The sequence below is a fragment of the Loxodonta africana genome, unplaced genomic scaffold (assembly GCF_030014295.1).
Source record: "Loxodonta africana isolate mLoxAfr1 unplaced genomic scaffold, mLoxAfr1.hap2 scaffold_43, whole genome shotgun sequence".
NCBI lineage: Eukaryota > Metazoa > Chordata > Mammalia > Proboscidea > Elephantidae > Loxodonta > Loxodonta africana.
In genome coordinates, this window is record NW_026975144.1 from 1,729,215 (window position 1) to 1,753,333 (window position 24,119).

A 24,119-nucleotide genomic window follows, 5' to 3' on the forward strand; every position below is an offset into this window, starting at 1 on the left:
TTGTCTCGAATAGTGTCGATTCGGCTTGATTAGGCTCGATTCACTGGATTCGGCTCGATTTCGCTCAATTCAGCTCGATTTGGCCCTCTTCGGCCCTCTTCGGCTCTCTTCTACTCTACTCGATTCCATTGCACACCATTCTACTCCATTCTACGCTCTTCTACTATACCCTACTGTGATTGATTCCATGGGATTCGACGCCATTCCACGAGATTTGTCTCGTTTCGTCTCCATTCAGCTTGCTTCGACTCTGTTCTACTCTACTCTATTCTACTCTACACTATTCTGCTCTGCTCTACCCTTTTCTACTCTATTCTATTGTATTCTTTCCATTCTCTTCTACTGTGTTCAAGTCTACTCTATTCCACCCTACCCTAATCTAATCTATTCTACTGGATTCGATTCCACGCATCTCGATGCGATTCAGCTCAAATCGGCTCCTTTCCACTCCATTCCTCCCCAATCGGCTCAAATCGGTTCGATTCAGCTCTAATCGGCTCCATTCGGCTCTAGTCAGCTCGAATAGGCTCTATTCGGCTCTGTTAGACTCTACTCAACTCTATTATCTCTTTTCGACTCCACTCGACTCCATGCCACACCATTCTACTCCATCCTAAACTGTTCTCTACTGTATTGTATTGGACTCTACCCTACTCTAGTCTATTGTAATGGATTGGATTGGATTGGATTGGAATTGATCAGATTCAATGCAATTCGACAGGATTCGACGCGATAGAGCACGATTCCACGGGATTCGGCGTGATTTGTTTTGGTTTCTATCGATTTAGCTCTTTTGGGCTCTATTTGGCTGTCTTTGGCTCTATTCGGCAATATTCGACTCTACTCTACTCTACTCTTCTATACTCTGCTCGTCTCGACCCTATTCTATTCTTTCAGTTGTGTTCTCTTCTCTTCTGCTCTGTTCTACTGCACTCTATTCTACCCTACCCTACCCTAACTTAGCCTACTGTAATCTGTTCTATGCTATTCGACACACTTGAACGGAATTCGACCTGATTCGGGTCATATCGGCTCGATTCATCTCCTTTCTCCTCCATTAAACTCGATTCGGTTCTATTCGGCTCTTTTCCACTCTATTCGGCTCTTTTTGGCAGTATTCGACTCTGTGTGACTCTAGTCTACTCGATTCTTTCTGTTCTGTTCTATTCTACTCTATTCTATTCTTCTCTACCCTACCCTAACCTTACCTTGCCCACACTAACCTATTTGATTCGATTCGACACATTTCAAACGACTGGACATGATTCATCTCGATTCACCTTGAATTTGGTCAATTCGGCTGTATTCAGCTCTGTTTGGCTCTTTTCAGCTCTCGTCAACTCGATTTGACTCTATTCTACTGGACCCGACTCTACTTAATTCTATTCTCTTCTTTCTATTGTGTTCTGTTGTGTTGTAGTCTAGCCTCTCCTGCCGTACCCTCCTCTACACTAATCTATTCGATTCAACGCATTTCGACGCGATTCCATGCGATTAGGCTTGAATCGGCTCGATTTAGCTCTATTTGGCTTGAATTGGGTCAGTTCGTCTCGATTCTGCTCAATTCAGCATAATTAGGCTCGAGTGAACCTTATTCAGCCCTGTTCAGCTCTACTCAACCCTTTCTACTTTATTTGTCTCTATCTGGCTCCATTCAACTCCATTCCACACCATTCTACTCTTTTCTACTCTATTCTATTCTGTTCTACCCTACCCTACTCTAATCGATTCGAATCGATTCGATTCATCACGATTTGTCTCCTTTCCTCTCCATTCGAATCGATTCGGCTTGAATTGGATCTATTCATCTATATTCTGCACTACCCGACTCTGACTATTCCACTCTACTCAACTCTACTCCATTCTACTCTTGGTATTCTCTTCTGTTCTACTCTATTCTATTCTTCTGTGCCCTTCCCTACTGAATCCCAGCCTAACCTACACTACTCTAATCTATTCGATTTAATTCGATTCCATTCCGTTTGACACCATTCGACCCGATTTGAGACAATTCGACGGGATTCGGTGAGATTCCACGAGATTTGATGCGTTTTGGTGGGATTTGATGGAATTCGACGAGATCCGATGCAATAGGATGCAATTAAGTGTGTTTTGGCTCGATTTTGCTGGGTTCAGTTTGTCTCTATTTGGCTCATTTCAGCTCCACTCAGCTGCATTCATCCCGAATCTGGTGGACTCGACTCGATTCGGCTCATTTCGGCCATATTTGGTCCTATTCAGCGTTATTCGGCTCTATTCAACTCTTTTCTACTCTATTCATCTCTGTTCGAATCCATTCGACTCCACTCCACACCATTCTATTCCATTCTACACTACTGTATTCTACAAAACCCTCCCCCACCCTACCCTATCCTAATCTAGTCTGCTCTTTTCTAGTCTCCTTTTCTATTTTCTCTATTCCATCCTATGCTACTCTACCATACCCTGCACTGAGCTAACCTACCCTGACCTATGCTGTTCTATTCTATTTCCTTCTATTTTCTCTGTTCCACCGTAGGCTTCCCTACCCTATGCTACCCCACCGTACCATACTCTACTACTGAGGGTTATTCAATAAGGGTCCTAATTAAGGGGAGTAGTTCGGGCAAGGGTACTCCTTAAGGCAAGTGTACTAGTTCAGGCTACTAGTTAAGGCCAGGCTACTAGTTAAGGCCAGGCTACTAGTTAAGGCGTGGGTACTTGTTGAGGGTACTGGTTAAGGCAAGGCTACCCGTTCAGGCTACTTGTTAAGGACATACTACTAGTGAAGGCAAGGGTACTAGTGAAGACTACTGGTTAAGGCAAGGGTACTTCCTAGGACTACTAATTAAGGCAAGGGTACTAGATTAGGCTAAGAGTTCAGGCAAGGGTACTCGTTCAGATTACTGACTTAGGGTACTATTCAAGACTAGTTGTCTAGGCTACTGCTCTATGCCACTAGTCTAGCTGACTAGTCCAGCTTACTAGTCTAGGCTTCTACTCTAGCCTTCTCTTGTCTACTCTAGTGTAGTCTACTTGCATCTACCCTAGTCTTCCTATCATAAACTACCCTACCCTAACCTATTCTAATCGATTCCATTTGATTCGATTCAAAGCATTTCGATGCGACTGGACACCATCACGCTTGAGTCGGCTCGATTCCGCAACATCAGCTCGATTCAGCTCGATTTGGCTCGAATCGCTTCAATTCAGCTCGTTTCCACTCGGTTCAGCCTTATTCGGCCCTATTTGGCTCGATTCGACTCTTTTCTACTCTATTTGTCTCTGTTCGACTCCATTTGACTCCACTCTTCTCCATTCTACGCTATTCTACTCTATTCTGTTCTACTCTACCCTACGTTACTCTAATCTATTCGACTGGATGCGATTCGAAGCAATTCGGTGTGATTCATCTCGTTTTGTTTCCATTTGACTCGATTCGGCCAGAATGGGCTCTATTCAGCTATGTCCTGCACTATTTGACTCTATTTGACTCAATTCTACTCTGCTCTGCTTTACTCTCTCTACTCCACCCTACTGTACTATATTCTAGTCTTTCTATTCTGTACTATTCTGTTCTATTCTACCCACCCGCCCCTCCCCTAATCTATTTGATTAGATTCGATGTGACGTATTTCCACGCGATTTGACGCGATTAGGCTTGAATCAGCTCGATTCAGTTCGCATCGGCTCTATTCGTTCGGCTCGACTTGACTCCATTTCACTCCATTCGGCTCGATTAGGCTCGAATTCCATCGATTCTGCTGGATTCTGCTCAATTAGGCCTTATTTGGCCCTATCCGGCCCTATTCTTCTCTATTAGACTCTTTTGTACTCTATTCATATCTATCCGTCTCTATCGGACTCCGTTCAACTCCATTCTATTCCATTCCACACCATTCTTCACTATTTTCCTCTATTCTATTCTACCCTTCCCTACCCTAATCTCTTCTAATCGATTCGATTTGATTTGACGCGATTCGAAGCAACCGGACGTGATTCGTCTCGTTTTGTCTCCACTCGGCTCAATTCGGGTATGTTCTCTCTCTTTGACTCTATTCTGTTCTGTTGTATTCTTTCTGTTCTGTTCTGTTCTCTCCTATTCTGTTGTACTCTATTCTATTCTACCCTACCCGACCCTACGGCACCCCACCCGAACCTAGCCTACTTTAGTCTATTGGATTCAATTCGATTCCGTGCAAAGCGATTTGATATGACTTGACTGGATTCAGCAAGATCTGAAGGGATTTGATGAGATTCCATGCGACTCGACGTGATTCGGTAGGATTCTCTGAGGTTTGACGCGATTCGAAGTTATTCGACGTGATTCCATGGGATTCGACACGATATGAAGCGATTTGACCTTGTTTGATTCAAAACGATGTGGCTCGACTCGATTCGACCTGATTCGATTCGACGCTGTTCGGTGACAGTCAGTGCGATTCTGCTTGATTCCGCTCGATTAGGTGTGATTCGGCAGTATACAGCTCTTTTCGGCTGTATTCAGCTCCATTCGTCTCTATTCAGCTTAGTCGGCTCTATTCGACTGTATTCGACTCTACTCTTTTCCACTCTATTCTACTCGATTCTATTCCTTCTATTCTGTTCTAATCTCTTCTATTCCACTCTACACTGTTCTATTCTCCCCTCCCCTCCCCTCCCCTTCTCTATTCTATACGTCTCAATTGGATTTGACGCATTGAACGCGATTCGAGGCGATGAAGCTTGAATCGGCTCGATTCGGCTCGATTTGGCTCTATTCGGCTCAGTTAGGCTCCATTCAGCTTGTTTTGGCTTGAGTCGCTTCGAATCTGCTCGATTTGGCGTTCTTCGGCCCTATTCTGCTCTATTCGACTCTTTTCTACTCTATTCATTTCTATTTGACTCCATTCTACTCCATTCTATTCATTCCACACTATTCTACACTATTCTACTCTATTCTGCTCTACCCTACCCAGCACCACTCTAATTGCTTCTACACGATTCCTCTCGTTTCGTCTGCATTTGGCTCTATTCAGCTCTATTCTACTCTAGTCAACTCTTCTCTATTCTATTGTATTGTTTCTACTCTGTTCTGTACTATTCTACTCTATTCTACCCTACCCTATGCTACCCAACTCTAAGGTATTGTAATCCACTTGATTGGATTTGATTCATTCAACCCATTTCGACGCGATTCGGCTCGATTTGGCTCTGTTCGAATCTATTCTACTCTACTCTATTCCCCTCTACTCTACTCTAGCCTACTCGTTTCTGTATTCGTTCTGTGTTGTTCTGTTCTATTTTGTTGTGTTCTGTTCTGTTTTATTCTATTCTACTCCATTCTACCCTACCCTAGCCTACCCGAACCTCCCCTACTCTAGTCTATTCCATTGAATTCGACAAATTTTGACGCGACTAGGGGCCGAATCGGTGTGATTCATGTCCATCCGGCTCCATTTGTCTCGAATAGTGTCGATTCGGCTTGATTAGGCTCGATTCACTGGATTCGGCTCGATTTCGCTCAATTCAGCTCGATTTGGCCCTCTTCGGCCCTCTTCGGCTCTCTTCTACTCTACTCGATTCCATTGCACACCATTCTACTCCATTCTACGCTCTTCTACTATACCCTACTGTGATTGATTCCATGGGATTCGACGCCATTCCACGAGATTTGTCTCGTTTCGTCTCCATTCAGCTTGCTTCGACTCTGTTCTACTCTACTCTATTCTACTCTACACTATTCTGCTCTGCTCTACCCTTTTCTACTCTATTCTATTGTATTCTTTCCATTCTCTTCTACTGTGTTCAAGTCTACTCTATTCCACCCTACCCTAATCTAATCTATTCTACTGGATTCGATTCCACGCATCTCGATGCGATTCAGCTCAAATCGGCTCCTTTCCACTCCATTCCTCCCCAATCGGCTCAAATCGGTTCGATTCAGCTCTAATCGGCTCCATTCGGCTCTAGTCAGCTCGAATAGGCTCTATTCGGCTCTGTTAGACTCTACTCAACTCTATTATCTCTTTTCGACTCCACTCGACTCCATGCCACACCATTCTACTCCATCCTAAACTGTTCTCTACTGTATTGTATTGGACTCTACCCTACTCTAGTCTATTGTAATGGATTGGATTGGATTGGATTGGAATTGATCAGATTCAATGCAATTCGACAGGATTCGACGCGATAGAGCACGATTCCACGGGATTCGGCGTGATTTGTCTTGGTTTCTATCGATTTAGCTCTTTTGGGCTCTATTTGGCTGTCTTTGGCTCTATTCGGCAATATTCGACTCTACTCTACTCTACTCTTCTATACTCTGCTCGTCTCGACCCTATTCTATTCTTTCAGTTGTGTTCTCTTCTCTTCTGCTCTGTTCTACTGCACTCTATTCTACCCTACCCTACCCTAACTTAGCCTACTGTAATCTGTTCTATGCTATTCGACACACTTGAACGGAATTCGACCTGATTCGGGTCATATCGGCTCGATTCATCTCCTTTCTCCTCCATTAAACTCGATTCGGTTCTATTCGGCTCTTTTCCACTCTATTCGGCTCTTTTTGGCAGTATTCGACTCTGTGTGACTCTAGTCTACTCGATTCTTTCTGTTCTGTTCTATTCTACTCTATTCTATTCTTCTCTACCCTACCCTAACCTTACCTTGCCCACACTAACCTATTTGATTCGATTCGACACATTTCAAACGACTGGACTTGATTCATCTCGATTCACCTTGAATTTGGTCAATTCGGCTGTATTCAGCTCTGTTTGGCTCTTTTCAGCTCTCGTCAACTCGATTTGACTCTATTCTACTGGACCCGACTCTACTTAATTCTATTCTCTTCTTTCTATTGTGTTCTGTTGTGTTGTAGTCTAGCCTCTCCTGCCGTACCCTCCTCTACACTAATCTATTCGATTCAACGCATTTCGACGCGATTCCATGTGATTAGGCTTGAATCGGCTCGATTTAGCTCTATTTGGCTTGAATTGGGTCAGTTCGTCTCGATTCTGCTCAATTCAGCATAATTAGGCTCGAGTGAACCTTATTCAGCCCTGTTCAGCTCTACTCAACCCTTTCTACTTTATTTGTCTCTATCTGGCTCCATTCAACTCCATTCCACACCATTCTACTCTTTTCTACTCTATTCTATTCTGTTCTACCCTACCCTACTCTAATCGATTCGAATCGATTCGATTCATCACGATTTGTCTCCTTTCCTCTCCATTCGAATCGATTCGGCTTGATTGGATCTATTCATCTATATTCTGCACTACCCGACTCTGACTATTCCACTCTACTCAACTCTACTCCATTCTACTCTTGATATTCTCTTCTGTTCTACTCTATTCTATTCTTCTGTGCCCTTCCCTACTGAATCCCAGCCTAACCTACACTACTCTAATCTATTCGATTTAATTCGATTCCATTCCGTTTGACACCATTCGACCCGATTTGAGACAATTCGACGGGATTCGGTGAGATTCCGCGAGATTTGATGCGTTTTGGTGGGATTTGATGGAATTCGACGAGATCCGATGCAATAGGATGCAATTAAGTGTGTTTTGGCTCGATTTTGCTGGGTTCAGTTTGTCTCTATTTGGCTCATTTCAGCTCCACTCAGCTGCATTCATCCCGAATCTGGTGGACTCGACTCGATTCGGCTCATTTCGGCCATATTTGGTCCTATTCAGCGTTATTCGGCTCTATTCAACTCTTTTCTACTCTATTCATCTCTGTTCGAATCCATTCGACTCCACTCCACACCATTCTATTCCATTCTACACTACTGTATTCTACAAAACCCTCCCCCACCCTACCCTATCCTAATCTAGTCTGCTCTTTTCTAGTCTCCTTTTCTATTTTCTCTATTCCATCCTATGCTACTCTACCATACCCTGCACTGAGCTAACCTACCCTGACCTATGCTGTTCTATTCTATTTCCTTCTATTTTCTCTGTTCCACCGTAGGCTTCCCTACCCTATGCTCCCCCACCGTACCATACTCCACTACTTAGGGTTATTCAATAAGGGTCCTAATTAAGGGGAGTAGTTCGGGCAAGGGTACTCCTTAAGGCAAGTGTACTAGTTCAGGCTACTAGTTAAGGCCAGGCTACTAGTTAAGGCCAGGCTACTAGTTAAGGCGTGGGTACTTGTTGAGGGTACTGGTTAAGGCAAGGCTACCCGTTCAGGCTACTTGTTAAGGACATACTACTAGTGAAGGCAAGGGTACTAGTGAAGACTACTGGTTAAGGCAAGGGTACTTCTTAGGACTACTAATTAAGGCAAGGGTACTAGATTAGGCTAAGAGTTCAGGCAAGGGTACTCGTTCAGATTACTGACTTAGGGTACTATTCAAGACTAGTTGTCTAGGCTACTGCTCTATGCCACTAGTCTAGCTGACTAGTCCAGCTTACTAGTCTAGGCTTCTACTCTAGCCTTCTCTTATCTACTCTAGCGTAGTCTACTGGCATCTACCCTAGTCTTCCGATCATAAACTACCCTACCCTAACCTATTCTAATCGATTCCATTTGATTCGATTCAAAGCATTTCGATGCGACTGGACACCATCACGCTTGAGTCGGCTCGATTCCGCAACATCAGCTCGATTTGGCTCGAATCGCTTCAATTCAGCTCGTTTCCACTCGGTTCAGCCTTATTCGGCCCTATTTGGCTCGATTCGACTCTTTTCTACTCTATTTGTCTCTGTTCGACTCCATTTGACTCCACTCTTCTCCATTCTACGCTATTCTACTCTATTCTGTTCTACTCTACCCTACGTTACTCTAATCTATTCGACTGGATGCGATTCGAAGCAATTCGGTGTGATTCATCTCGTTTTGTTTCCATTTGACTCGATTCGGCCAGAATGGGCTCTATTCAGCTATGTCCTGCACTATTTGACTCTATTTGACTCAATTCTACTCTGCTCTGCTTTACTCTCTCTACTCCACCCTACTGTACTATATTCTAGTCTTTCTATTCTGTACTATTCTGTTCTATTCTACCCACCCGCCCCTCCCCTAATCTATTTGATTAGATTCGATGTGACGTATTTCCACGCGATTTGACGCGATTAGGCTTGAATCAGCTCGATTCAGTTCGCATCGGCTCTATTCGTTCGGCTCGACTTGACTCCATTTCACTCCATTCGGCTCGATTAGGCTCGAATTCCATCGATTCTGCTGGATTCTGCTCAATTAGGCCTTATTTGGCCCTATCCGGCCCTATTCTTCTCTATTAGACTCTTTTGTACTCTATTCATATCTATCCGTCTCTATTGGACTCCGTTCAACTCCATTCTATTCCATTCCACACCATTCTTCACTATTTTCCTCTATTCTATTCTACCCTTCCCTACCCTAATCTCTTCTAATCGATTCGATTTGATTTGACGCGATTCGAAGCAACCGGACGTGATTCGTCTCGTTTTGTCTCCACTCGGCTCAATTCGGGTATGTTCTCTCTCTTTGACTCTATTCTGTTCTGTTGTATTCTTTCTGTTCTGTTCTGTTCTCTCCTATTCTGTTGTACTCTATTCTATTCTACCCTACCCGACCCTACGGCACCCCACCCGAACCTAGCCTACTTTAGTCTATTGGATTCAATTCGATTCCGTGCAAAGCGATTTGATATGACTTGACTGGATTCAGCAAGATCTGAAGGGATTTGATGAGATTCCATGCGACTCGACGTGATTCGGTAGGATTCTCTGAGGTTTGACGCGATTCGAAGTTATTCGACGTGATTCCATGGGATTCGACACGATATGAAGCGATTTGACCTTGTTTGATTCAAAACGATGTGGCTCGACTCGATTCGACCTGATTCGATTCGACGCTGTTCGGTGACAGTCAGTGCGATTCTGCTTGATTCCGCTCGATTAGGTGTGATTCGGCAGTATACAGCTCTTTTCGGCTGTATTCAGCTCCATTCGTCTCTATTCAGCTTAGTCGGCTCTATTCGACTGTATTCGACTCTACTCTTTTCCACTCTATTCTACTCGATTCTATTCCTTCTATTCTGTTCTAATCTCTTCTATTCCACTCTACGCTGTTCTATTCTCCCCTCCCCTCCCCTCCCCTTCTCTATTCTATACGTCTCAATTGGATTTGACGCATTGAACGCGATTCGAGGCGATGAAGCTTGAATCGGCTCGATTCGGCTCGATTTGGCTCTATTCGGCTCAGTTAGGCTCCATTCAGCTTGTTTTGGCTTGAGTCGCTTCGAATCTGCTCGATTTGGCGTTCTTCGGCCCTATTCTGCTCTATTCGACTCTTTTCTACTCTATTCATTTCTATTTGACTCCATTCTACTCCATTCTATTCATTCCACACTATTCTACACTATTCTACTCTATTCTGCTCTACCCTACCCAGCACCACTCTAATTGCTTCTACACGATTCCTCTCGTTTCGTCTGCATTTGGCTCTATTCAGCTCTATTCTACTCTAGTCAACTCTTCTCTATTCTATTGTATTGTTTCTACTCTGTTCTGTACTATTCTACTCTATTCTACCCTACCCTATGCTACCCAACTCTAAGGTATTGTAATCCACTTGATTGGATTTGATTCATTCAACTCATTTCGACGCGATTCGGCTCGATTTGGCTCTGTTCGAATCTATTCTACTCTACTCTATTCCCCTCTACTCTACTCTAGCCTACTCGTTTCTGTATTCGTTCTGTGTTGTTCTGTTCTATTTTGTTGTGTTCTGTTCTGTTTTATTCTATTCTACTCCATTCTACCCTACCCTAGCCTACCCGAACCTCCCCTACTCTAGTCTATTCCATTGAATTCGACAAATTTTGACGCGACTAGGGGCCGAATCGGTGTGATTCATGTCCATCCGGCTCCATTTGTCTCGAATAGTGTCGATTCGGCTTGATTAGGCTCGATTCACTGGATTCGGCTCGATTTCGCTCAATTCAGCTCGATTTGGCCCTCTTCGGCCCTCTTCGGCTCTCTTCTACTCTACTCGATTCCATTGCACACCATTCTACTCCATTCTACGGTCTTCTACTATACCCTACTGTGATTGATTCCATGGGATTCGACGCCATTCCACGAGATTTGTCTCGTTTCGTCTCCATTCAGCTTGCTTCGACTCTGTTCTACTCTACTCTATTCTACTCTACACTATTCTGCTCTGCTCTACCCTTTTCTACTCTATTCTATTGTATTCTTTCCATTCTCTTCTACTGTGTTCAAGTCTACTCTATTCCACCCTACCCTAATCTAATCTATTCTACTGGATTCGATTCCACGCATCTCGATGCGATTCAGCTCAAATCGGCTCCTTTCCACTCCATTCCTCCCCAATCGGCTCAAATCGGTTCGATTCAGCTCTAATCGGCTCCATTCGGCTCTAGTCAGCTCGAATAGGCTCTATTCGGCTCTGTTAGACTCTACTCAACTCTATTATCTCTTTTCGACTCCACTCGACTCCATGCCACACCATTCTACTCCATCCTAAACTGTTCTCTACTGTATTGTATTGGACTCTACCCTACTCTAGTCTATTGTAATGGATTGGATTGGATTGGATTGGAATTGATCAGATTCAATGCAATTCGACAGGATTCGACGCGATAGAGCACGATTCCACGGGATTCGGCGTGATTTGTCTTGGTTTCTATCGATTTAGCTCTTTTGGGCTCTATTTGGCTGTCTTTGGCTCTATTCGGCAATATTCGACTCTACTCTACTCTACTCTTCTATACTCTGCTCGTCTCGACCCTATTCTATTCTTTCAGTTGTGTTCTCTTCTCTTCTGCTCTGTTCTACTGCACTCTATTCTACCCTACCCTACCCTAACTTAGCCTACTGTAATCTGTTCTATGCTATTCGACACACTTGAACGGAATTCGACCTGATTCGGGTCATATCGGCTCGATTCATCTCCTTTCTCCTCCATTAAACTCGATTCGGTTCTATTCGGCTCTTTTCCACTCTATTCGGCTCTTTTTGGCAGTATTCGACTCTGTGTGACTCTAGTCTACTCGATTCTTTCTGTTCTGTTCTATTCTACTCTATTCTATTCTTCTCTACCCTACCCTAACCTTACCTTGCCCACACTAACCTATTTGATTCGATTCGACACATTTCAAACGACTGGACTTGATTCATCTCGATTCACCTTGAATTTGGTCAATTCGGCTGTATTCAGCTCTGTTTGGCTCTTTTCAGCTCTCGTCAACTCGATTTGACTCTATTCTACTGGACCCGACTCTACTTAATTCTATTCTCTTCTTTCTATTGTGTTCTGTTGTGTTGTAGTCTAGCCTCTCCTGCCGTACCCTCCTCTACACTAATCTATTCGATTCAACGCATTTCGACGCGATTCCATGTGATTAGGCTTGAATCGGCTCGATTTAGCTCTATTTGGCTTGAATTGGGTCAGTTCGTCTCGATTCTGCTCAATTCAGCATAATTAGGCTCGAGTGAACCTTATTCAGCCCTGTTCAGCTCTACTCAACCCTTTCTACTTTATTTGTCTCTATCTGGCTCCATTCAACTCCATTCCACACCATTCTACTCTTTTCTACTCTATTCTATTCTGTTCTACCCTACCCTACTCTAATCGATTCGAATCGATTCGATTCATCACGATTTGTCTCCTTTCCTCTCCATTCGAATCGATTCGGCTTGATTGGATCTATTCATCTATATTCTGCACTACCCGACTCTGACTATTCCACTCTACTCAACTCTACTCCATTCTACTCTTGATATTCTCTTCTGTTCTACTCTATTCTATTCTTCTGTGCCCTTCCCTACTGAATCCCAGCCTAACCTACACTACTCTAATCTATTCGATTTAATTCGATTCCATTCCGTTTGACACCATTCGACCCGATTTGAGACAATTCGACGGGATTCGGTGAGATTCCGCGAGATTTGATGCGTTTTGGTGGGATTTGATGGAATTCGACGAGATCCGATGCAATAGGATGCAATTAAGTGTGTTTTGGCTCGATTTTGCTGGGTTCAGTTTGTCTCTATTTGGCTCATTTCAGCTCCACTCAGCTGCATTCATCCCGAATCTGGTGGACTCGACTCGATTCGGCTCATTTCGGCCATATTTGGTCCTATTCAGCGTTATTCGGCTCTATTCAACTCTTTTCTACTCTATTCATCTCTGTTCGAATCCATTCGACTCCACTCCACACCATTCTATTCCATTCTACACTACTGTATTCTACAAAACCCTCCCCCACCCTACCCTATCCTAATCTAGTCTGCTCTTTTCTAGTCTCCTTTTCTATTTTCTCTATTCCATCCTATGCTACTCTACCATACCCTGCACTGAGCTAACCTACCCTGACCTATGCTGTTCTATTCTATTTCCTTCTATTTTCTCTGTTCCACCGTAGGCTTCCCTACCCTATGCTCCCCCACCGTACCATACTCCACTACTTAGGGTTATTCAATAAGGGTCCTAATTAAGGGGAGTAGTTCGGGCAAGGGTACTCCTTAAGGCAAGTGTACTAGTTCAGGCTACTAGTTAAGGCCAGGCTACTAGTTAAGGCCAGGCTACTAGTTAAGGCGTGGGTACTTGTTGAGGGTACTGGTTAAGGCAAGGCTACCCGTTCAGGCTACTTGTTAAGGACATACTACTAGTGAAGGCAAGGGTACTAGTGAAGACTACTGGTTAAGGCAAGGGTACTTCTTAGGACTACTAATTAAGGCAAGGGTACTAGATTAGGCTAAGAGTTCAGGCAAGGGTACTCGTTCAGATTACTGACTTAGGGTACTATTCAAGACTAGTTGTCTAGGCTACTGCTCTATGCCACTAGTCTAGCTGACTAGTCCAGCTTACTAGTCTAGGCTTCTACTCTAGCCTTCTCTTATCTACTCTAGCGTAGTCTACTGGCATCTACCCTAGTCTTCCGATCATAAACTACCCTACCCTAACCTATTCTAATCGATTCCATTTGATTCGATTCAAAGCATTTCGATGCGACTGGACACCATCACGCTTGAGTCGGCTCGATTCCGCAACATCAGCTCGATTTGGCTCGAATCGCTTCAATTCAGCTCGTTTCCACTCGGTTCAGCCTTATTCGGCCCTATTTGGCTCGATTCGACTCTTTTCTACTCTATTTGTCTCTGTTCGACTCCATTTGACTCCACTCTTCTCCATTCTACGCTATTCTACTCTATTCTGTTCTACTCTACCCTACGTTACTCTAATCTATTCGACTGGATGCGATTCGAAGCAATTCGGTGTGATTCATCTCGTTTTGTTTCCATTTGACTCGATTCGGCCAGAATGGGCTCTATTCAGCTATGTCCTGCACTATTTGACTCTATTTGACTCAATTCTACTCTGCTCTGCTTTACTCTCTCTACTCCACCCTACTGTACTATATTCTAGTCTTTCTATTCTGTACTATTCTGTTCTATTCTACCCACCCGCCCCTCCCCTAATCTATTTGATTAGATTCGATGTGACGTATTTCCACGCGATTTGACGCGATTAGGCTTGAATCAGCTCGATTCAGTTCGCATCGGCTCTATTCGTTCGGCTCGACTTGACTCCATTTCACTCCATTCGGCTCGATTAGGCTCGAATTCCATCGATTCTGCTGGATTCTGCTCAATTAGGCCTTATTTGGCCCTATCCGGCCCTATTCTTCTCTATTAGACTCTTTTGTACTCTATTCATATCTATCCGTCTCTATTGGACTCCGTTCAACTCCATTCTATTCCATTCCACACCATTCTTCACTATTTTCCTCTATTCTATTCTACCCTTCCCTACCCTAATCTCTTCTAATCGATTCGATTTGATTTGACGCGATTCGAAGCAACCGGACGTGATTCGTCTCGTTTTGTCTCCACTCGGCTCAATTCGGGTATGTTCTCTCTCTTTGACTCTATTCTGTTCTGTTGTATTCTTTCTGTTCTGTTCTGTTCTCTCCTATTCTGTTGTACTCTATTCTATTCTACCCTACCCGACCCTACGGCACCCCACCCGAACCTAGCCTACTTTAGTCTATTGGATTCAATTCGATTCCGTGCAAAGCGATTTGATATGACTTGACTGGATTCAGCAAGATCTGAAGGGATTTGATGAGATTCCATGCGACTCGACGTGATTCGGTAGGATTCTCTGAGGTTTGACGCGATTCGAAGTTATTCGACGTGATTCCATGGGATTCGACACGATATGAAGCGATTTGACCTTGTTTGATTCAAAACGATGTGGCTCGACTCGATTCGACCTGATTCGATTCGACGCTGTTCGGTGACAGTCAGTGCGATTCTGCTTGATTCCGCTCGATTAGGTGTGATTCGGCAGTATACAGCTCTTTTCGGCTGTATTCAGCTCCATTCGTCTCTATTCAGCTTAGTCGGCTCTATTCGACTGTATTCGACTCTACTCTTTTCCACTCTATTCTACTCGATTCTATTCCTTCTATTCTGTTCTAATCTCTTCTATTCCACTCTACGCTGTTCTATTCTCCCCTCCCCTCCCCTCCCCTTCTCTATTCTATACGTCTCAATTGGATTTGACGCATTGAACGCGATTCGAGGCGATGAAGCTTGAATCGGCTCGATTCGGCTCGATTTGGCTCTATTCGGCTCAGTTAGGCTCCATTCAGCTTGTTTTGGCTTGAGTCGCTTCGAATCTGCTCGATTTGGCGTTCTTCGGCCCTATTCTGCTCTATTCGACTCTTTTCTACTCTATTCATTTCTATTTGACTCCATTCTACTCCATTCTATTCATTCCACACTATTCTACACTATTCTACTCTATTCTGCTCTACCCTACCCAGCACCACTCTAATTGCTTCTACACGATTCCTCTCGTTTCGTCTGCATTTGGCTCTATTCAGCTCTATTCTACTCTAGTCAACTCTTCTCTATTCTATTGTATTGTTTCTACTCTGTTCTGTACTATTCTACTCTATTCTACCCTACCCTATGCTACCCAACTCTAAGGTATTGTAATCCACTTGATTGGATTTGATTCATTCAACTCATTTCGACGCGATTCGGCTCGATTTGGCTCTGTTCGAATCTATTCTACTCTACTCTATTCCCCTCTACTCTACTCTAGCCTACTCGTTTCTGTATTCGTTCTGTGTTGTTCTGTTCTATTTTGTTGTGTTCTGTTCTGTTTTATTCTATTCTACTCCATTCTACCCTACCCTAGCCTACCCGAACCTCCCCTACTCTAGTCTATTCCATTGAATTCGACAAATTTTGACGCGACTAGGGGCCGAATCGGTGTGATTCATGTCCATCCGGCTCCATTTGTCTCGAATAGTGTCGATTCGGCTTGATTAGGCTCGATTCACTGGATTCGGCTCGATTTCGCTCAATTCAGCTCGATTTGGCCCTCTTCGGCCCTCTTCGGCTCTCTTCTACTCTACTCGATTCCATTGCACACCATTCTACTCCATTCTACGCTCTTCTACTATACCCTACTGTGATTGATTCCATGGGATTCGATGCCATTCCACGAGATTTGTCTCGTTTCGTCTCCATTCAGCTTGCTTCGACTCTGTTCTACTCTACTCTATTCTACTCTACACTATTCTGCTCTGCTCTACCCTTTTCTACTCTATTCTATTGTATTCTTTCCATTCTCTTCTACTGTGTTCAAGTCTACTCTATTCCACCCTACCCTAATCTAATCTATTCTACTGGATTCGATTCCACGCATCTCGATGCGATTCAGCTCAAATCGGCTCCTTTCCACTCCATTCCTCCCCAATCGGCTCAAATCGGTTCGATTCAGCTCTAATCGGCTCCATTCGGCTCTAGTCAGCTCGAATAGGCTCTATTCGGCTCTGTTAGACTCTACTCAACTCTATTATCTCTTTTCGACTCCACTCGACTCCATGCCACACCATTCTACTCCATCCTAAACTGTTCTCTACTGTATTGTATTGGACTCTACCCTACTCTAGTCTATTGTAATGGATTGGATTGGATTGGATTGGAATTGATCAGATTCAATGCAATTCGACAGGATTCGACGCGATAGAGCACGATTCCACGGGATTCGGCGTGATTTGTCTTGGTTTCTATCGATTTAGCTCTTTTGGGCTCTATTTGGCTGTCTTTGGCTCTATTCGGCAATATTCGACTCTACTCTACTCTACTCTTCTATACTCTGCTCGTCTCGACCCTATTCTATTCTTTCAGTTGTGTTCTCTTCTCTTCTGCTCTGTTCTACTGCACTCTATTCTACCCTACCCTACCCTAACTTAGCCTACTGTAATCTGTTCTATGCTATTCGACACACTTGAACGGAATTCGACCTGATTCGGGTCATATCGGCTCGATTCATCTCCTTTCTCCTCCATTAAACTCGATTCGGTTCTATTCGGCTCTTTTCCACTCTATTCGGCTCTTTTTGGCAGTATTCGACTCTGTGTGACTCTAGTCTACTCGATTCTTTCTGTTCTGTTCTATTCTACTCTATTCTATTCTTCTCTACCCTACCCTAACCTTACCTTGCCCACACTAACCTATTTGATTCGATTCGACACATTTCAAACGACTGGACTTGATTCATCTCGATTCACCTTGAATTTGGTCAATTCGGCTGTATTCAGCTCTGTTTGGCTCTTTTCAGCTCTCGTCAACTCGATTTGACTCTATTCTACTGGACCCGACTCTACTTAATTCTATTCTCTTCTTTCTATTGTGTTCTGTTGTGTTGTAGTCTAGCCTCTCCTGCCGTACCCTCCTCTACACTAATCTATTCGATTCAACGCATTTCGACGCGATTCCATGTGATTAGGCTTGAATCGGCTCGATTTAGCTCTATTTGGCTTGAATTGGGTCAGTTCGTCTCGATTCTGCTCAATTCAGCATAATTAGGCTCGAGTGAACCTTATTCAGCCCTGTTCAGCTCTACTCAACCCTTTCTACTTTATTTGTCTCTATCTGGCTCCATTCAACTCCATTCCACACCATTCTACTCTTTTCTACTCTATTCTATTCTGTTCTACCCTACCCTACTCTAATCGATTCGAATCGATTCGATTCATCACGATTTGTCTCCTTTCCTCTCCATTCGAATCGATTCGGCTTGATTGGATCTATTCATCTATATTCTGCACTACCCGACTCTGACTATTCCACTCTACTCAACTCTACTCCATTCTACTCTTGATATTCTCTTCTGTTCTACTCTATTCTATTCTTCTGTGCCCTTCCCTACTGAATCCCAGCCTAACCTACACTACTCTAATCTATTCGATTTAATTCGATTCCATTCCGTTTGACACCATTCGACCCGATTTGAGACAATTCGACGGGATTCGGTGAGATTCCGCGAGATTTGATGCGTTTTGGTGGGATTTGATGGAATTCGACGAGATCCGATGCAATAGGATGCAATTAAGTGTGTTTTGGCTCGATTTTGCTGGGTTCAGTTTGTCTCTATTTGGCTCATTTCAGCTCCACTCAGCTGCATTCATCCCGAATCTGGTGGACTCGACTCGATTCGGCTCATTTCGGCCATATTTGGTCCTATTCAGCGTTATTCGGCTCTATTCAACTCTTTTCTACTCTATTCATCTCTGTTCGAATCCATTCGACTCCACTCCACACCATTCTATTCCATTCTACACTACTGTATTCTACAAAACCCTCCCCCACCCTACCCTATCCTAATCTAGTCTGCTCTTTTCTAGTCTCCTTTTCTATTTTCTCTATTCCATCCTATGCTACTCTACCATACCCTGCACTGAGCTAACCTACCCTGACCTATGCTGTTCTATTCTATTTCCTTCTATTTTCTCTGTTCCACCGTAGGCTTCCCTACCCTATGCTCCCCCACCGTACCATACTCCACTACTTAGGGTTATTCAATAAGGGTCCTAATTAAGGGGAGTAGTTCGGGCAAGGGTACTCCTTAAGGCAAGTGTACTAGTTCAGGCTACTAGTTAAGGCCAGGCTACTAGTTAAGGCCAGGCTACTAGTTAAGGCGTGGGTACTTGTTGAGGGTACTGGTTAAGGCAAGGCTACCCGTTCAGGCTACTTGTTAAGGACATACTACTAGTGAAGGCAAGGGTACTAGTGAAGACTACTGGTTAAGGCAAGGGTACTTCTTAGGACTACTAATTAAGGCAAGGGTACTAGATTAGGCTAAGAGTTCAGGCAAGGGTACTCGTTCAGATTACTGACTTAGGGTACTCTTCAAGACTAGTTGTCTAGGCTACTGCTCTATGCCACTAGTCTAGCTGACTAGTCCAGCTTACTAGTCTAGGCTTCTACTCTAGCCTTCTCTTGTCTACTCTAGCGTAGTCTACTGGCATCTACCCTAGTCTTCCGATCATAAACTACCCTACCCTAACCTATTCTAATCGATTCCATTTGATTCGATTCAAAGCATTTCGATGCGACTGGACACCATCACGCTTGAGTCGGCTCGATTCCGCAACATCAGCTCGATTCAGCTCGATTTGGCTCGAATCGCTTCAATTCAGCTCGTTTCCACTCGGTTCAGCCTTATTCGGCCCTATTTGGCTCGATTCGACTCTTTTCTACTCTATTTGTCTCTGTTCGACTCCATTTGACTCCACTCTTCTCCATTCTACGCTATTCTACTCTATTCTGTTCTACTCTACCCTACGTTACTCTAATCTATTCGACTGGATGCGATTCGAAGCAATTCGGTGTGATTCATCTCGTTTTGTTTCCATTTGACTCGATTCGGCCAGAATGGGCTCTATTCAGCTATGTCCTGCACTATTTGACTCTATTTGACTCAATTCTACTCTGCTCTGCTTTACTCTCTCTACTCCACCCTACTGTACTATATTCTAGTCTTTCTATTCTGTACTATTCTGTTCTATTCTACCCACCCGCCCCTCCCCTAATCTATTTGATTAGATTCGATGTGACGTATTTCCACGCGATTTGACGCGATTAGGCTTGAATCAGCTCGATTCAGTTCGCATCGGCTCTATTCGTTCGGCTCGACTTGACTCCATTTCACTCCATTCGGCTCGATTAGGCTCGAATTCCATCGATTCTGCTGGATTCTGCTCAATTAGGCCTTATTTGGCCCTATCCGGCCCTATTCTTCTCTATTAGACTCTTTTGTACTCTATTCATATCTATCCGTCTCTATCGGACTCCGTTCAACTCCATTCTATTCCATTCCACACCATTCTTCACTATTTTCCTCTATTCTATTCTACCCTTCCCTACCCTAATCTCTTCTAATCGATTCGATTTGATTTGACGCGATTCGAAGCAACCGGACGTGATTCGTCTCGTTTTGTCTCCACTCGGCTCAATTCGGGTATGTTCTCTCTCTTTGACTCTATTCTGTTCTGTTGTATTCTTTCTGTTCTGTTCTGTTCTCTCCTATTCTGTTGTACTCTATTCTATTCTACCCTACCCGACCCTACGGCACCCCACCCGAACCTAGCCTACTTTAGTCTATTGGATTCAATTCGATTCCGTGCAAAGCGATTTGATATGACTTGACTGGATTCAGCAAGATCTGAAGGGATTTGATGAGATTCCATGCGACTCGACGTGATTCGGTAGGATTCTCTGAGGTTTGACGCGATTCGAAGTTATTCGACGTGATTCCATGGGATTCGACACGATATGAAGCGATTTGACCTTGTTTGATTCAAAACGATGTGGCTCGACTCGATTCGACCTGATTCGATTCGACGCTGTTCGGTGACAGTCAGTGCGATTCTGCTTGATTCCGCTCGATTAGGTGTGATTCGGCAGTATACAGCTCTTTTCGGCTGTATTCAGCTCCATTCGTCTCTATTCAGCTTAGTCGGCTCTATTCGACTGTATTCGACTCTACTCTTTTCCACTCTATTCTACTCGATTCTATTCCTTCTATTCTGTTCTAATCTCTTCTATTCCACTCTACGCTGTTCTATTCTCCCCTCCCCTCCCCTCCCCTTCTCTATTCTATACGTCTCAATTGGATTTGACGCATTGAACGCGATTCGAGGCGATGAAGCTTGAATCGGCTCGATTCGGCTCGATTTGGCTCTATTCGGCTCAGTTAGGCTCCATTCAGCTTGTTTTGGCTTGAGTCGCTTCGAATCTGCTCGATTTGGCGTTCTTCGGCCCTATTCTGCTCTATTCGACTCTTTTCTACTCTATTCATTTCTATTTGACTCCATTCTACTCCATTCTATTCATTCCACACTATTCTACACTATTCTACTCTATTCTGCTCTACCCTACCCAGCACCACTCTAATTGCTTCTACACGATTCCTCTCGTTTCGTCTGCATTTGGCTCTATTCAGCTCTATTCTACTCTAGTCAACTCTTCTCTATTCTATTGTATTGTTTCTACTCTGTTCTGTACTATTCTACTCTATTCTACCCTACCCTATGCTACCCAACTCTAAGGTATTGTAATCCACTTGATTGGATTTGATTCATTCAACTCATTTCGACGCGATTCGGCTCGATTTGGCTCTGTTCGAATCTATTCTACTCTACTCTATTCCCCTCTACTCTACTCTAGCCTACTCGTTTCTGTATTCGTTCTGTGTTGTTCTGTTCTATTTTGTTGTGTTCTGTTCTGTTTTATTCTATTCTACTCCATTCTACCCTACCCTAGCCTACCCGAACCTCCCCTACTCTAGTCTATTCCATTGAATTCGACAAATTTTGACGCGACTAGGGGCCGAATCGGTGTGATTCATGTCCATCCGGCTCCATTTGTCTCGAATAGTGTCGATTCGGCTTGATTAGGCTCGATTCACTGGATTCGGCTCGATTTCGCTCAATTCAGCTCGATTTGGCCCTCTTCGGCCCTCTTCGGCTCTCTTCTACTCTACTCGATTCCATTGCACACCATTCTACTCCATTCTACGCTCTTCTACTATACCCTACTGTGATTGATTCCATGGGATTCGACGCCATTCGACGAGATTTGTCTCGTTTCGTCTCCATTCAGCTTGCTTCGACTCTGTTCTACTCTACTCTATTCTACTCTACACTATTCTGCTCTGCTCTACCCTTTTCTACTCTATTCTATTGTATTCTTTCCATTCTCTTCTACTGTGTTCAAGTCTACTCTATTCCACCCTACCCTAATCTAATCTATTCTACTGGATTCGATTCCACGCATCTCGATGCGATTCAGCTCAAATCGGCTCCTTTCCACTCCATTCCTCCCCAATCGGCTCAAATCGGTTCGATTCAGCTCTAATCGGCTCCATTCGGCTCTAGTCAGCTCGAATAGGCTCTATTCGGCTCTGTTAGACTCTACTCAACTCTATTATCTCTTTTCGACTCCACTCGACTCCATGCCACACCATTCTACTCCATCCTAAACTGTTCTCTACTGTATTGTATTGGACTCTACCCTACTCTAGTCTATTGTAATGGATTGGATTGGATTGGATTGGAATTGATCAGATTCAATGCAATTCGACAGGATTCGACGCGATAGAGCACGATTCCACGGGATTCGGCGTGATTTGTCTTGGTTTCTATCGATTTAGCTCTTTTGGGCTCTATTTGGCTGTCTTTGGCTCTATTCGGCAATATTCGACTCTACTCTACTCTACTCTTCTATACTCTGCTCGTCTCGACCCTATTCTATTCTTTCAGTTGTGTTCTCTTCTCTTCTGCTCTGTTCTACTGCACTCTATTCTACCCTACCCTACCCTAACTTAGCCTACTGTAATCTGTTCTATGCTATTCGACACACTTGAACGGAATTCGACCTGATTCGGGTCATATCGGCTCGATTCATCTCCTTTCTCCTCCATTAAACTCGATTCGGTTCTATTCGGCTCTTTTCCACTCTATTCGGCTCTTTTTGGCAGTATTCGACTCTGTGTGACTCTAGTCTACTCGATTCTTTCTGTTCTGTTCTATTCTACTCTATTCTATTCTTCTCTACCCTACCCTAACCTTACCTTGCCCACACTAACCTATTTGATTCGATTCGACACATTTCAAACGACTGGACTTGATTCATCTCGATTCACCTTGAATTTGGTCAATTCGGCTGTATTCAGCTCTGTTTGGCTCTTTTCAGCTCTCGTCAACTCGATTTGACTCTATTCTACTGGACCCGACTCTACTTAATTCTATTCTCTTCTTTCTATTGTGTTCTGTTGTGTTGTAGTCTAGCCTCTCCTGCCGTACCCTCCTCTACACTAATCTATTCGATTCAACGCATTTCGACGCGATTCCATGTGATTAGGCTTGAATCGGCTCGATTTAGCTCTATTTGGCTTGAATTGGGTCAGTTCGTCTCGATTCTGCTCAATTCAGCATAATTAGGCTCGAGTGAACCTTATTCAGCCCTGTTCAGCTCTACTCAACCCTTTCTACTTTATTTGTCTCTATCTGGCTCCATTCAACTCCATTCCACACCATTCTACTCTTTTCTACTCTATTCTATTCTGTTCTACCCTACCCTACTCTAATCGATTCTAATCGATTCGATTCATCACGATTTGTCTCCTTTCCTCTCCATTCGAATCGATTCAGCTTGATTGGATCTATTCATCTATATTCTGCACTACCCGACTCTGACTATTCCACTCTACTCAACTCTACTCCATTCTACTCTTGATATTCTCTTCTGTTCTACTCTATTCTATTCTTCTGTGCCCTTCCCTACTGAATCCCAGCCTAACCTACACTACTCTAATCTATTCGATTTAATTCGATTCCATTCCGTTTGACACCATTCGACCCGATTTGAGACAATTCGACGGGATTCGGTGAGATTCCGTGAGATTTGATGCGTTTTGGTGGGATTTGATGGAATTCGACGAGATCCGATGCAATAGGATGCAATTAAGTGTGTTTTGGCTCGATTTTGCTGGGTTCAGTTTGTCTCTATTTGGCTCATTTCAGCTCCACTCAGCTGCATTCATCCCGAATCTGGTGGACTCGACTCGATTCGGCTCATTTCGGCCATATTTGGTCCTATTCAGCGTTATTCGGCTCTATTCAACTCTTTTCTACTCTATTCATCTCTGTTCGAATCCATTCGACTCCACTCCACACCATTCTATTCCATTCTACACTACTGTATTCTACAAAACCCTCCCCCACCCTAATCTAGTCTGCTCTTTTCTAGTCTCCTTTACTATTTTCTCTATTCCATCCTATGCTACTCTACCATACCCTGCACTGAGCTAACCTACCCTGACCTATGCTGTTC